Below are 14,060 nucleotides of genomic sequence, written 5' to 3' on the forward strand. Positions count from 1 at the left end.
GAGTAACTTCTCCCGTTTTCCCAACATTTCCCTTCACTGCTCTGCTCCTATTGATCGTAGCGTGATGAAAAGTGATACTATAACCTGCCTAGGAGTATGAAGAATAATTGTACCAAGTTTCGTTAAAATCCGTTGAGTAGTTTATGTTTCTATAACGAACATACAGCCAGACAGACAGACAAAAATTTTACTGATTGCATTTATGGCATCAGTATCGATCACTAAACACCCCCTGATAGTTATTTTGGAAATATATTTCATGTACGAAATTGACCTCTCTACAGATTTATTATAAGTATAGATTTTTAAACTTGACGCTCCATTTGGATATCCAAATAAAAATCTAATATTCCTTACTGTTATGGTTTCCTGCAATCACTCGCGTAATTCAATATTATCGTAAAGTATCAAATTTAATTGAAATCCATTCAGTTGTTGAAATTTGATTTTAATAATTCATAGACATATTTATAAACATCCTTATAACTAGGGTAAGAGGCTTTTTATGCAACTTAGAATGGCAAACAAGCTGGCGGCCCACCTGATGGAAAGTGGTAACCGTCGCCTATAGACATGAGCAGTACCACGGACATAACAGAGTATACTGTTTCGCCCATGATACCCCGCATGCGTTGCCATTCCTGAGTACTCAGGTGTTATTCCTTTGCACCCTGTAAATTCACTACCATATCTCACCCTTCAAACACAGCCATGCAAACACAACTGCTTCACGGTAGAAACACAAATGGGACAGAGGTATCCAAGCAATCGACTTTTGTACAAAGTCTCCCTTTGGTAACATTAAATTTGGTAACACCCAAAATGGTTACATATTTATAATTCTCTCTTTACTGGCAGCGTATTTTTAAATTATACTTTACTTATACTTTATTTTATTTTTATTTGTATTTTATTTTTTATTTATTTATTCTTTATTGACCACATTACAAAAAAAAGTTCTGGTACAGAAGGCGGACTTAATACTATATAGCATTCTCTCGCAGTCAACCTTTGGCAAAACAGAAATGGAATTATGCGGTGAAAATTTGAAAATAGTTGTAGATAAACAATTACAATATTGTGTATTTATAAAAAGATAATGTTAATTTAACATATTGATCATCCAATCAATAATAAAAACAGACTGCTTCTTTGTACATCAACTAACAAAACTTACATCTATGCGTACGAATGTAACACGAGAAACGATGGAATGACCCTTTTGTAATATAAATATACATATAAATTATAATAACAATTAAAAAGGTAAAAAAATTGTCTTAAGATACATTGCTATCGTTGCGGTACAAAGGAAAGAACGTGTTGTTATACACAAATTGTTGAATTTCCTTAGTTAAAACAATTTAACCCTTTAAGGGGGAAGGGATTGTAAGCAATAGAGAGATTAGTCCCCATTGCTATCAATATACCCTATCAGGTCGACCTCCACGCGGTTCCCCCTGGAAACTGTCGTGACTAATATTGTTGAATTCATCACGATGGGCTATAACTGACTTGCCTTTTCATCCTCACCTATCACCTCTCACTGGTACCTCGCCAGTGTAAACTAATAGTGCAGATGGGGTTACCATGCCATTTTCATCATTAAAAAAAACCCTTTAATTTAGGGGTAGAGGGATGTTAGTAATGCGGACTACTAATGCCACTGCTAGGAATATACCCCATTAGGTCCACCTCTACGTGGTCCCTCTTGGAAACCATCATGCTGAATTCCAGGTATATTCATCACGATGGCCTAACTAACCTGCTCTTTCATTTTCACTTATCATCCGTCACTAGTTTCCCGCCGGTGTATACCTATAGCGCAGGCGGGGTTACCATTCCATTATTTTTAATTAATTATTATTAAAAAAAAAACCTTTAATTTACATAAGATAATTAATAAATTAAAAATATAAATATTTAAAAAAAAAGGTCCCCATTAATAATTATACAAACTCCCTAGGAGGCATATGTTTAGCAATGACTAACAAACATCATCATCATCAATTATGATATAACATTTTTCTTCACAACGTCCCATAAAATAAAAGCAACCGAACACGGGTAATCAATACCTACACTATTTTAATAAAGACATTAGTAGTTTTTTTTTTTTTTAATTTGCAAAGAGCTAATGTTGCCCGTTAATTATTAATGAATAAGTATAATAGTAATAAATAAAATAATATGCGAACAAAATGTCTTTTCGCAAATATAGATTTTATAAATATAAATTTAATCAGAATGGTAACTTTATTGGGACGATTAGACATAATTGGAACACTGAATTAATCGTTTAACTAGGTTATGTTAGATACAGCATTCTCTATAAATATATTTTACTTATACTTTTTTAATAATTCGAATAAATTGATGTATATTTATTATATTTATTATATTTACCTAACTAAAATAAAGTACCTAATTTTTTTTCACATAAACTTGTCACAACATAATAATTATATTAGTTAGGTATTATCCAATAAGTAATATTAAATAAAATCAACTTTGTAAATATAAAAATAGTATTCAAGATGGTAAGTAAGTGTATAAGTACTTGTTAAAGTAGGTATTTAAATTAAAAATAAATTTAAGAAGTAGGCACCTATCTAAAATGTAAAATTCTAAAACACGTGTAGATAATCCTTAGTAATATTATAAATGGCAAAGTGAGTTTGTTTGTTACTTTTTAGTAATAATAATATTAATAATAATATTAATAATAATAATAACTTTATTGTAGCTAAAAGTCGGGTATACAATTTCTTATACAGTGATTACTACACTAGGCTCGCAGGCCTTTATCGTAGTAGTCAGTGAGTGGCTAATTTTGTTCATATTTATTGCCATTTACAATACGGTTCCTGTACAATTTTATCATTTAGATATCGAAAATTAAAATACATTTAAAATAAAAATAATTCAAAAAAAAAATATAAAATACTAAACAAGAATAAAGAAAAGAATATTAATGTAAAACATTTAAGGTTCTATAAGGTACTTATACTTAGTGCTTTAACGAATCAAAAATCGCATTAAAATTTAATATACGTGTGTTATTTGGAATGAAAAAGGACATAATAATAATAAACATACTGTTTATCCTAATCAATCGATAAAGTCCGATCACGCGGACAAAGTTGCAGGTAAAAACTAGTAAATTTATATTAGTAAGACAGATATTTGCAGATACTTCTACACTATTTACCTGTCTAACACTGTAATGTATTATTATCGGATAGATATAGCGTAGGTGTGTAAAATGAAATGTAGGTCTTTGCTGAAAATATAAACTTAGCATAAATAAACATAACGCCTTTTCCACGAAGAAGCGGTATAATAGTTGTATAAAATATATGAATATAATATAAAATACACGCATAAATCTACGACATACATTTAACTATTTATATAATGTTTATCTATTTCATATTATTTATTTTTTAAAATAAATTTGGAATAAAAAAAAAAAATAAAAAATAAAAATGTACCTAACTCTACTTTTTTCTGTTTAGATGTTTCGACTCTAGTGAACTGAAATATATTAGTATATAGATTTTTATAGCAAAGAGAAAGTAATAACAAGACTTGCTAAATATATACGTATATACATATTTGTAAAAAAATCATAATTATATAGACAGCGACCTAGGTAGGTAAGTATCGCGTGTACACATATTTGATGGCGTGATGTCTAAAATCAATAAAGATAAATTGGCATATGTATACGTGAACAAACGTACATCTCATGCTATCTACCGATTTCTATATAAGGGGCATAATAAATTAAAAAGTCAACTCATCAAAGTTTTGTCTTCGCCTAAATACATGACAAGTAACTTCTCCCTCCTTGTTTCCCCTCTTACACAAAGTGACAATAAGTCTCGTACACACACAAGTGTATTGTTTGAACACTCGCACATACACAGAACCGGCTAGGTATTCGGTTTCCCGCCACCACCGGCGCGAACACGCACACAAAACACGAAGAGCAAACAATACAAACACCAACACACAAGTAAATTTAAACTCACCTCAAAATAAATCCATTAGAAAACACACTTGTTCAAACAACTAGCGCTTAGCCTCGAAAACGCGTTGAAAAAACACTCGCCAGCATCCGATGTGTACTCAACACTTTTCCAAACTTTCTGTGCAGCCTACTTCTTAGTTAGCACCTCCCGTGATTCTTCCCGCCAAAACGCAAATTCCGTAAGTATTAACTTTGGCAAACAACAGCGCCTATCTCATTTAAATTCGAAGATGTTCAAATAGTATTCATGTATTTTTTAACGAGGTTATTATTTGAAAGTATAAATTGTTATCGCTTTAATTATGCCTGTCTGCATGAGTAATCTTGATTCCATAGTCCAAATTTGCGAATGTTCATTTTACAACACAAAACGCTTCCGCAATCGTGGTCGCGAGTTTAAATCAAACACGATAGCAAAATAAAAGAAACTGCGACAAGTGGCCCCAACACAATTATTAACACACGTTGCGCGGTAAAAATAAACTATGATTAACTGCTATTAAGATTCGCGGAGACAACTCGCGCCGGCATCGAGAACGACATACGAATGGTTTGCAAAAAAACAAATAAATAAAAACCGAATTATAATAATCAACAAAGAGGACCTGCCAATAAAATCGCGAATTTGTTTACCGCGTTGCTATTTTGGTCGTTAGAAGCGGTTCCGATATGAATAATTATTATCGCCGGCGAGCGAACATCGACGCATAGTTGTCGTTTCATAAAACGTGCGCGTTAAAACTGAGTCGAAAGGCTCGCCCCGTGTCGGAGCATAGCGCCGAATAAAATAAACAACAATATACCTAAATAAGCGGCTCGACGGGCGCGGCCAAGTGTGCGTGTATACAGCTGTGTGCGTGTGTAAACAAGGGGCAATACGGCTTGCATGTCATCCTGACTAACAATCACCAACTGCAATTATTCATGGCTCACATTTTTTACAACTTGACTTCTTGGATCCGTAATTTGAAGTTCCAGATGAATGACAATATGAAATCATCTGATTAAGTAAGCGATTTATATAATACAATATAGATTTCTTGAATCGTACATTAACAACATATACATACATATGATTCAGTTAAGCACTTTCTCGTATTTAAAGAATAAATAGAAAAAAAAAGTTATGAAGTTTTTTCAAACTTGTACAACATTCAACTGTAAAAAAATATTTTAATCTTGCATTTACTTTTATATATTAAATTTCCCTTCAGATAACTCTGTCTAATAAGATTTTCTTCGCTGTCCAGGCTAAGTGTGTTCCCAGTTATACTACCATCAATATATTCATAACATATAATAAAATATTAAAATAATACAACAATTATTTTACTACTCGATTATATGTATCTTAATTGAAATTTTTTATCAATTAGTATTTTCTGGTAGAGTTGTTTAGAATACTTATAAACTATAAGTATTGAAGTGTTTTCCAGTAAACATTTACTATTTCGGTATACTTACATACATATGCGAAGTATTTACATAAAAGAAGTAGATTTAGTCAATTAATAGTCGACTAAAATATTTTTTATTACAATAAAAATTATATTACTCTTATCGTCCAACTAGCCCCAACTTCCCCGCCAGAATAAACATATGACGTCACCGACGGGTAAACAAACAAACAAACACATGCGCCGCGCTCATGTTTCCTTAATACAATTATTATTTCGAATGTGGAACGCGAACGGGACGGACACGGCCATAGCTTATTGCGATTTATTTTTAATTTCGCGAGGTTATGCCATGTGCCGTCTAGGCGGCCAGCATCATGTTCATTGTCTATGCGAATTATTTATGCGAATTAATTAGACTCGAGCTGTTTACCACAGACAATTTAAAAATAAATGTTCACTATAACATAATTCGGCACTTACCGGCATTTATTTATTTTGTAACATTGAATTCCGTTTGGATTAAAATTCAGCGTATAGTTTATAGAGCTACTCTTGCTGAATAGTAACAGTCATTGTCGAAGTATTTGTACTAGTTTGATTGCCTTATAAGGGTGCCATATTATTATTAATCAATCAATAGGTAGGTACCATTATAAATCCGTGAATCAATGTATTTGTCTACTCATATAGTTTATTTGTTTTTTTTTAATAGAATGGTAACCGCGACTACGCTATCTGTATACACTGGCGGGGCATCAGTAAAATAAAACCCATGACAAAATCTACAAGAATTAATCACGATGGTTTCTGATGATGATGGGGGAACCGCGTAGGTGTCAACCTGATTTATTTATTTATAAATGTATAAATTGCTCAATTCACTTACATTTTCCCAGAACGTGTAGTGTGGCAAAGATTCATGTTACAAACTTAAACATTTTAAACAGCATTTTGGAAATGTATACTCGTATTAATTAATATTGTAAACAAGCGTTTGCCCGCGACTTCGTACGCGTTGATTTGAGACGTAGGAAAACCAACGAAGATGAAAACCTTCTAGATGGAGTATCAAAATAAAAGTTTACACAATATGTTAAGTTCGAACTTCCGAAACCTTGGTGGAGTGCATATAAAGCATGCACCAATGCGGTTGCTTTTGAAATAAATATCAATTAATCGATATCGAGGGCAATATTGAAGGATAGGCAGCAGCGTGATAATATTATAAGGCGTAACACCTTAGGAATGACAACACCTCAGTTGCATCAAGGGCGTCACAGTATACACTGTGAGGTCTATGTTGTTGTCCATTTTTTTTATACAACTTAAAATGGCAAACAAGCTGACGGCCCATCTGATGGAAAGTGGTAACAGTCGCCTATAGACATGAGCAGTACTATGGACATAACAGAGTATACTGTTTTGCCCATGATACACCCTATGCGTTGACATTCCTGAGGACTTAGGTATTCCTCTGTACCCAGTAAATTCACTGCCATATCCCACCCTTCAAACCGAAACACAGTTATGCAAACACAGCTGCTTCACGGTTGAAACACGAATGGGACAGAGATACCCAAGCAATCGACTTTTGTACAAAACTCATGTTTATAGACGACGGTTACCACTTTCCATCAGGTGAGACATCGGTTTATTTGCCTAGAATGATAAACAATTTTAACTAGGATGTGTTGTATGTACAAACATTCTGTAAAAAAAATATCTGAATGACAGAGAAACCTGTATCAAAGTCTATTGCGGGGTTTAGAAGAATAGCGACTAGCGACTTTGTTTCGTACTATTTAGTGATAAAACGACAGTTTGCGTGATACAATTAATCAATTACAACATTGATATAAGTTTAAAAAAATTGGGCTGTTTTATTGTTGCGTTTATAGAGAGACACTCTATCTATATGTTATTGATCTAAGTACATTTACTATCGAATGTATTAAAACATTCAGATTATAGGACGAACTCCCTGTGGAGGTTTTTCCAAGAAGCTACAACTTGGGGTTCTCGGGGGGAGAAGGGATTGTTAGTAATGGGGATTAGTAGCCCCATTGCTAGCAATATACTTTGTCAGGTCGACCTCCTCGTGGTTCCCCCTGGAAATTATCGTGATTGATTTATTTTTAGATTCGTCACGGTGGGCTAACTGACCTGTTTCATCCTCACCTATCATCTCCAACTGGTGCCCCGCCAGTGTATACCGATAGCGCAGGCGGGGTTACCATTCCATTATCGTCCATTAAAAACTTGGGGTTCTTCAAAAAAGGAGTGAAGAGGTTTCTCCAGACGTTCATAAACTACGGTAATCGGTTACCATTTTTTTTAATGGGTGAAAATGGTATGGTATCCCCGCCTGCGCTAACGGGATACGCTGGCGGAGCACCAGTGAAGGGTGATAGATGAGAATGAAAACAGGCCAGTTGGGCCGTATGCTTGTTTACCATTTCCGTTATAAAAATAACTATTTTAATATATATATATATATATATATATATATATATATATATATATATATATATACGAGGTTTGTCCGGAAAGTACGTATGATTTTATTTTCATCAGGTAAATCAAATTAACCATGATAGTTTAGGTTTCTCAGCTGCCCCGTCGTAGCTTTTTTTATCTCATTTATGTCCCCCAAAGGGGAACCACGTGGCGGCGAATAGGGGGGGTCGACCTGATTAGGTATATTGCTAGCAATGGGATTTTTACTCCCCATTACTAACAATGCCTTTCCCTCCAACCGCTTACCATTAGGTGGGCCGTATGCTTGTTTACTATTTCATGGTTATAAAAATAACTATTTCCAGAACACTTTTATACGAACTTTCCTGACAGACCTCGTATATATATATATATATATATATATATATATATATATATATATATATATATATATATATATATATATATATATATATATATATATATATATATAAGGTTAAAATCAAGGTTAAAGTTAATGGAGCTTCTATGAGAGACCTCTAAAACTTTTATAGTTGTTTTTGTTGCCGTTTTTGTTTTTTTTTATGGAAAAGGGTGAAAACATAATATAACAGATACTATATAAGCATAACTACGTATAGAATAAATAGGCGAAGTGGCATTGGGTCACATTTTTCTTTTTATACAACTTAGAATGGCAAACAAGCTGACGGTCCACCTGATGGAAAGTGGTAACCGTCGCCTATAGACATGAGCAGTGCCATGGACATAACAGAGTATGCTGTTTCGCCCATGATACCCCCATGCGTTGCCATTCCTGGGGACTCAGGTGTTATTCTTCTGTACCCTGTAAAGTTACGCCATATCCCACCCTTCAAACCGAAACACAGCCATGCAAACACAACTGTTTCACGGTAGAAACACGAATGGGACAGAGGTACCCAAGCAATCGACTTTTGTACAAAGAACTGACAATCGATGGGGTAGAAAAGTTCTTGAGTGGCGACCCCGTTCGAGCAAACGCAGTGTAGGACAACCCCCCACTAGATGAAGTTTCACTTTAAATGCATTGCAAGGAGTCAGTGGAAGCAGATGGCTCAGGACCGTTCCTTATAGCAGTCTATGGCGGAGGCCCATGACCAGCTGTCGACAGATTATGGCTGAAATGATGACACATGGTCACATTTCTATCTTGCACTCAAGATATTTGTGTATAAACCCGAAATGCGTAATATCACAAGTACACTATCGGTATACGTCGTAGTACACTGGCGGGGCACCAGTGAAGGATGATAAGTGATAAAGAAGCACGTCAGAAGGATGGGCCACATCATGACGAATTCATCAACAATTAACCAGGATGATTTCTAGAAGGAACCGCGTGAAGGTCGACCTGTTAGGGTATATTGCTAACAATATGGCAGTCAGACTCTATTACTAAAAATCCCTTTCCCCTGGATGATACAGGTTACTTGGCTTATAGGGACGAATTAATAAAGAATTAGCCAAATTGATTTCCAGGGTGAACCGCGTGGAGGTCGACCTGATAGACAACGGGGCTGTTAGGTTAGATTCTCAATACTAACAATCCCTTTCCTTTCAACGTAATTGTTTAGGTTACATCAGACGGACCGTATGCTTGATTGCTACCGTCGTTCTATTAAATAATTTAAAATTTAAATTGACTTAAGTTTCCATTGAGTATTTTATAATAAGACTTGTGATGTTTAAAAAGTTTCGCATAAGCAATGGTTTTATAGGAACCGTTCGCATTCAGAGCATAGTGGTGGCGGTCTAATGATATAATTTAACTTATTTTTTCGACCGACTTCACAAAGGAGGTTGTAAATTCGGTTGTATTTTTTTTATGTTTGTAACAAACTCATAACTTTATAATTAGTTGTAAACTAATTCGAAAAAAATCTTTTTTTTATCTGAAAGGATACACTTTAAGATTGGCCCAACAAAAATTTTATCATAATTGATTTAGTATTTTAGTGTTTAGATTAGAATAATTGGTTTTGTCACGAATTAAGTAGGAAAAGAGGAACAATTCTGTCATATATTATATTGTTATATTTAAGCATTTTCGTTTAAAACTCTCAGTCGACATGATTTCTCCGAACATCTTGAACAATTAAAGTCATATGTCAACAAATTAACACAAATTAATATTAAAATGTACGTAAAAAGCTTCTTTTTGAATCACTCTATCTATTGATGAAACTTGCATTAAAATCCGTCGTGTAGTTTAAAAGATATAAGCGTACAGACGGCGGGAAGCGACTTTGTTTTATAATATGTAGAGATGACATAGTCTATTCGGAAATTCGGGAAAGTCGCCGTTTATCGTATTTCACGGACTAATTCTCTGATAAAAAAAAACTTATAAATAGTCACAGAATAAATATTATAATACAAATTTTCTTATTTTGACAACATTTTACACATTTTCACATTTAAATTGAAATAATAAAAAAAAAAAGTCGAAACGGCACCTTTTACTTTCGTACCAGACCCAAATATATTATCACTTCATTAGACATCAGTTTGTATTTACACTTTGTATCTACTATATCTATTAATATGGATCTATTTTTTATCTGTCTGTCTATTATCTATCTATTATCAGAACAGTCTGTCTATCTGTTATCAGACTGTATCGGCATGGTTATTGCAATTATCTACTCTAGCTTTATTATTTTGATAAAATTATATATTATGCTATAATGTTGTAATGTAAGAGTAAATTTATTAAACCAGCTCAAAAAGAAGAAAATATTCAATTTGGTTATATGTTTTTTTTTTTTATTCATTTATTACCCAATAACTTCATTACTAATTAATCGAGTTGTAACTTTCTTAGTTTATCTAAAAGGGTATACTTGTAGATTGATTGGATATGTTTACGGCCAGGATAAAACTAGTATTCATATTCGTTATTTATTTATATATATGCTTTTGTACTTTAACTTATAGTATAAATATTAGGTCATAACAAATATGTACACAGGCGGACTTATCCCTTAAAGAGATTTCTTTTTTTTTTATAAAACTTAGAATGGCAAACAAGCTGACGGCCCACTTGATGGAAAGTGGTAACCGTCGCCTATAGACATGAGCAGTACCATGGACATAACAGAGTATACTGTTTCGCCCATGGTATCCCCATCCGTTCTTCCAGTCAACCTTGAGAACCCGAAAGGAGAAAGTGTCTATCATATGTTTTATATAAAGAATAACATATATAGTGCAAAAATAATATGATAAATGATAAATTATTTGTAGCTATAGAGTTAGTAACAGAGTATACTCGTAGATATATAAAAATAATTAATGGGATCTCAAAGCATTTTTATACAGTACAAGATATAAATACATCTATTGTAATGTAGAGCCGTTGGTTCAGATACAGGTTGAAATACAAAGGTTGTTGCTTTTTTTTTCAAAAATTTTAATTTTTTTCATTATTTTTTGGTTTCTAGGGAAAAATAAATTGAGCCCCTACTAATGAATGCCAACACTAGTTTTAAGGAATGGATTACATTAAATTAACATACTTTATAATAGTACTTTGGTCGTATGATCCCAACACAGAATAGGCCACCTCTGGCTTTCCCGTGGGTGTCTTAAGAGGCGACTAAGGAAACTTAATAGCTGAGTGATGGCCTTGTTAGATAGATAGATAATTTATTTACATTACTTACAGCACACAAATTACAATAAAAAAAAACATACACATAATACACAATAAAAGAAATAAAAGAATGAAAATAAAAAATCACAAATAGAAAAATAAAAAAAAAAACAAAATATATAAACTAACAATTTCCTTTCTTTCCTTTCCTTCATGCGCGTGCCATAGTAACACAAAATGGTCACAACTCAGTTTATTGCTTTGCCCTTAAAAGAGCAAAACACTGATATTCTGTTTTGACCTGTTATAAATCACCAAAGCCTAACTGCAGTTGCCAGGCGTGGCAACTACTGGTAAAGCCCCCTATTGGTGAAGCCTATATACAGCAGTGGAAAGGTAAAGGCTGTATCCTCATTAACTTCACAATAGTACTTTACCATACGATGATTTTGCAAATAACGCAAACTGTGCCTATCTATATTTGCAAATCATTCACGGTCAAACATAATTAAATATCAACCTTCTCTGGTGTACACAGGGCCATTACTCTACTGGCAACGGTTATCACTGATTATCAGGTGTTATATCAACTCATTTACCAAGTCGTCTAAAAAAATTTTGAATTTATTTTTCCAAATATATTAATGTAAGGTAATCTAACTTATTGACTACTCGCTGACAATTTTTTTTTATTCAACTTAGAATGGCAAACAAGCTGACGGCCCACCTGATGTAACCGTCGCTTATAGATATGAGCAGTACCATGGACATAATAGAGTATACTGTTTCGCCCATAATATCCCCCATGCGTTGCCATTCCTCAGAGGACTCAGGTATTATTCCTCTGTACCCAGTAAATTCACGCCATATCCCATCCTTCAAACCGAAACACAGCCATGCAAATACAGCTGCTTCACGGTTGAAACACGAATGGGACAGAGGTATTCAAGCAATCGACTTTTGTAAAGTCTCTCTCTGGGATACAATACGGGATTTTTATATAATAATTGTATTTATTTATTTTACAGGAGAACCGGCGCTACACTAGTGTAAATATAAATAGTTTAAGATTAAAAAGTGAATAAATAATAGGTTTTCACAAATTGTAACAAAATACATTTGAAGCACTGCACATAAAGCAACAAAAACAGGAATGAACAAATAAATAAATGTAAAATAATGTAAAAACCTAATGTAAACACTTTACTAAAATGTGGCAATCTCTTCAATACAATACATTCTCAAACAGCCTCAAATAATTAAATAAGTACTGTCCTATGGGATGATAATGAAACAAAAACCCTGTCTCCACTATCGATATTTCCCATTGCTAACAATTCCTCTTCTCCCCTAAGCAAGTCTGTCGATACCAATCAATGTGAACGGTGCCTAATGCCCATATTCACAAATTGTTTATGTCACGGTCAAAAGGCATATTAATGACATACATGTTTATTAACGCTTCGTCCTTCTGTTTTAATATGAATTAGTAAATAAAATTTTATGGATGTTATATTATTATCTCTGGTCAGTGTGAACGGTGCCCATATTCGCAAATTGTTCACGGTCAAACGTCGTGTTTACGGCATACAAATTTTAACAAGCGAGAATCGAATCTTAGACCGCGGACAGACTGCTAATCGACTTAAATTTATGGAACTACACTTACATAATATGACGTAATGGTTGGGCGTATTCATTTAGGTAGTATGGTGATGGCGGAGGTGTCCCATCCATTGGTATAAAATAATTTGGTATTATTAAATTTGGTATTTTATTCTTTACTTTATATGAACAATAGATATATTGTAATTTATATGCACAAATGTTAATATTTCTCTAAAAATAGATTAATATACAGTATTATATTATTATTGTGTTCGGAACCAGTAGCTCTTAATGAATGTATCACGCACAAGTATCACATTTGTAAACAGATCGTCATTTCAGCCGTTAATTGTCTATTGCTAAACATAAGCTTTCCCCATAAGGAGAGTTTTGCCAGTACTTGCCACGCTTGGCAGGCGAGTCGACAATCGTAGTTAGGCTTTTAGAGATGTTTTAAGTGGGATGCTGCTACCCATCCTTTTACCATTAAGCTTCCTTAATCCCCTCTTACAGTACCCACAGGAAGAGAAGGAGTGGAGGAAATAAATTTTAAAGTACATATCTTCGGGAATTTAATAAAGTGATAAATTTATACCACTGGATGGGCGACCACCCATCCGTTTCTATAAACACCAACAATTTTATAGCGAAAAATACTTAACTCAATCTGTTACGTGTTGATATGTACATAATTTATTTGAGACTAACTATTGTCCGCCATTTTGTTCATACAGGATCCCGGAGAAAAATTTCTATATTAATTATAGCTCGTCAACTTCATCTGCGGTACTTCTACAGGGTAGTTACAGGACAAACTTACAGAGGGAGGGGTGGCGACCAATGTGTGAGCAGGCTAGAATAATGTAACGTGCTCGAGCCCTCGTCTATTCCCGGCTATCTTCGTACGCGCCCCGCGGATATC

At 33.8% G+C, this 14,060-nt stretch overlaps 1 protein-coding gene across 2 annotated transcripts in view; it reads right to left on the reverse strand.

Annotated features, from left to right (window-relative positions):
• The window catches only part of LOC113519389 (forkhead box protein P3), a 122,410-nt gene extending 117,577 nt beyond the window's left edge, over positions 1-4,833 (reverse strand). For both annotated transcript variants that reach the window (XM_052897157.1, XM_031909672.2), the window contains exon 1: positions 4,038-4,833. The gene's annotated coding sequence lies outside the window, so the exon portion shown is untranslated. The remainder of the gene's footprint in view (positions 1-4,037) is intronic.
• Positions 4,834-14,060: the final 9,227 nt, after the last annotated feature.

This window comes from Galleria mellonella, unplaced genomic scaffold, assembly GCF_026898425.1.
Source record: "Galleria mellonella isolate WM207_F2 unplaced genomic scaffold, CSIRO_AGI_GalMel_v1 utg352, whole genome shotgun sequence".
Taxonomy (NCBI): Eukaryota; Metazoa; Arthropoda; class Insecta; order Lepidoptera; family Pyralidae; genus Galleria; species Galleria mellonella.